At 36.9% G+C, this 2,977-nt stretch overlaps 1 pseudogene; it reads right to left on the bottom strand.

Moving 5' to 3' along the window:
• Positions 1-1,413: 1,413 nt before the first annotated feature.
• On the bottom strand, positions 1,414-2,066 carry LOC111178324 (large ribosomal subunit protein uL1 pseudogene; annotated as a pseudogene).
• Positions 2,067-2,977: the final 911 nt, after the last annotated feature.

Genomic DNA, 2,977 nt, shown 5'->3' with positions numbered 1-2,977 from the left:
GAACAGTTTGGAAAAAGGTAGGATATTCATTGGCTTCCAGCTGTGTACTTACTCCAGCCAAAAATCTCACAGCTGAACAATAGATGTGAGCAAATGAGACAAGGTAAATGGATCAGTACAAATCTATTACCCCTCTGGAAAAAAAAGAATGAAAACACACGTCCTACTGCTACACACTTTGTCACTCTTTCAATTTTTCTTCTGTATTTTAATAATCTGTATCAGGTAAGCACCTCTTAAATTTATTTTAGGATCTCATGTTTTAAAAAAGAAAAAAATAACATTTTTTATTTGTATACCAGTTCAAAAAAGTTTAATGGTTCCAAAAGAAAAGCGTTTTACTTGGACATAGACACCATACAATCCTCTATGTCTTTCTTAGGGCTCTATCAATATTTCAGTATTAAAATAAAATTGTGAAGAAAAAGCAACTGAGTGAAACAAAGAGCATTTAAATGTTTTCTAGGATTTTTATCCTTCTGCAGAGTAAGGTATCTGTTTACAAATTTGGTTCTTTTGGTTAAATACAGACACAAGATCAAATTACATTGCAGTTTGAATCGTCAGTTCATTCCCTTCCACAGATTATTTTAGATCTTGTTCTAACACAACTATCCCTTCAGTACCAGTCAGATTGCCATGGTAATTGCTCAGTGACCACAGTTGTTGCAACTTTGACACAGGAGTGACCACGGTTCTAGGTCAGCTTTCATTTCACTGAGAAATGAAGACACATTAACAAAAGTGGGACCACACACACACACACACACACACACACACACACAGAATCAGAAACACAATATCTGTTACAGAGAGGAAATAGAAAGAATAGCATCCATTTCAAGATCTCATAAAGACTCAGATTAAAAACATTATTATTTTTTTCTTCCATCATTCCTCTCTTTTAAGAACATGGAAAAGGTCACTTCCACACAGCATTTTAATCAGATATGCCTTTCTTTTCAATGAATTATATTCCTAAGTGGAAATAAACCAGATAGCCTGTTAATAACCTATGCAATGTTTTTCAAAGTGCATATTTTGTGGAAAATAAATAGTTTAGAACAAGACTGAGAGATTATTTTTTTCTCCATAAAATGAATTTCAAATTATCTAATTTTATGTCAGCTTAATGTAAATATTTTAATAGAGAAAGTATAAACATGTTTATAATATAAGCCACCTTATGATGAATTGAAATGCATCTGTAAAATGAAAAAAATACACATACCAATTGAATCAGGCAACAAATATCAATAAAGACTGTTCCCTGACCACCCACATGCTAAGTAGAGTAGGATAAAAATGAGGTGAGACACTCAAGGATATATAATACAAAATCATATATATTCAAGCAATAAGTTTTGTATGTTCACATTTTAATGGTGGGAGTATGGTTTATTAAGCTGTGGCTTAGTACAGGCGCTGGGGCTTGCCCATGGCACTCTTAATGTACAAAGTCCCACCATTCTGCCAATTTTTCTTGAGCAATGACACCAGGAAGCTGACAGCTAAGTGGATGTTGTACACAGCTCATCATCTGTCATCTTCACGTGGCCAACAGCCACTGCCAGACACAGCACCTTCTTCATCTGGAACTTGATCGTGGACTTCACTTCATCAACTTTGGCCACCATGTTCTCATTGTGGGTCAGCAAGGAAGGGAACTTGACAGCCTTATTCAGATCTGGGCCCAGATTCATGGGATCTGCTTGATCAGAAATTCTGAAGCCAAAAAGGCATCATACTTCTTGGCCAGGTTCTTGACCAGTTTCTTTTTCTTGTTGAGTTTCTTCAGATCCTCTATGTCCATGTGGTGGATATCCACAGCCTTGGCCTCATCACAATGCTGCTGGTCCCCCAGAACCCATATGGAGAACTTGGGGAGGGGAGTGGACTTAAGCCTGACAGTGCCCGAGAAGTGTTTGTCCTTCTGAGGGTCATAGCTCTTCAGGCTGATCTGAAGCTCTAGCGTCTCCAAAAACATCTGGCGCTTGCGCTGGTTACCGTGCAGGACTTCCCGCACTGCCTCCGTAGAGGGTGTCTCGGGAGACTTTGCAGTTCATAGTGCCTCGTGCCACAATAACCGGAAAAGAGGGAGGGAGCAAACTTTTAAATGAAGCAACATTACATCCTAAGAGGAAGCCAAAATATTAATTTTTAAATTCATTTGAGTAATTTTCCTTATGTGGATTTGCATTCTTATCTAGGGCTTCTCAATCAGTATTAATTAAAAATTGTAATAACTAATATTTATTGAGCACTTACATATCAGGCACTAACCTTAGCACTTTATATATATTATCTCATTTATTTCTAAAAATGCTCTTAAGTAAATAAATTACTTTCCCCACATTAATGGTGAGGAAACTGAGACTTCTGGTAATACAATGATCTAAGATATCCAAAATTAACCATCCAGTACAAAGACACAGAAATGCTAGAAAAAATAAAATAAACATTATTTTTAAAGTATGACTGAGAAGGAAGGAGGGGAGAGAGGAAAAACTCCATCCATCCTAGGTGCCCAAAATGAAGAGGTAAGGTAGGGTGGAGCTTTAATTGCCTTGGAGAAAACTTGGTCCCAGTAACCTAAAGGGTTACTGGGACCAATATTCATGCAATTTTTAATTTTAATATTAAAAATATTTAATATTCATGCAGGAAAAAAGAAATGAGGATTTGGGTGTGCATGAGGAGCTAAGAATCCTTAGATAAAGCCAAGACCCTCAAATGGCAGCTCTTTCTGGTAAGAGATGAACTAGAAAGGAAATATGTTTACCAGGACAAGGTGAGAAAGGAGCTTGTCTATCTCTTTTCAGCTTTAAGTTGGAGGAAAAACCCTTCCCCCTAAATTGAAAATTTCAGGCCTGTGCCTCTCATAAACTTGGGGATAAAATGAATATAATATGCATGATTTAGGAAGCCTCAAATTGAGAAGTTAACACAATGACTGAGCTATGATTGGTGATCTCTC

The sequence above is a fragment of the Delphinapterus leucas genome, chromosome 1, assembly GCF_059928025.1.
Source record: "Delphinapterus leucas isolate spDelLeu-1000000601 "Yukka" chromosome 1, BTC_Dleu_Yukka2, whole genome shotgun sequence".
NCBI classification, from domain to species: Eukaryota; Metazoa; Chordata; class Mammalia; order Artiodactyla; family Monodontidae; genus Delphinapterus; species Delphinapterus leucas.
This window is presented reverse-complemented; position numbering and strand designations above follow the sequence as displayed.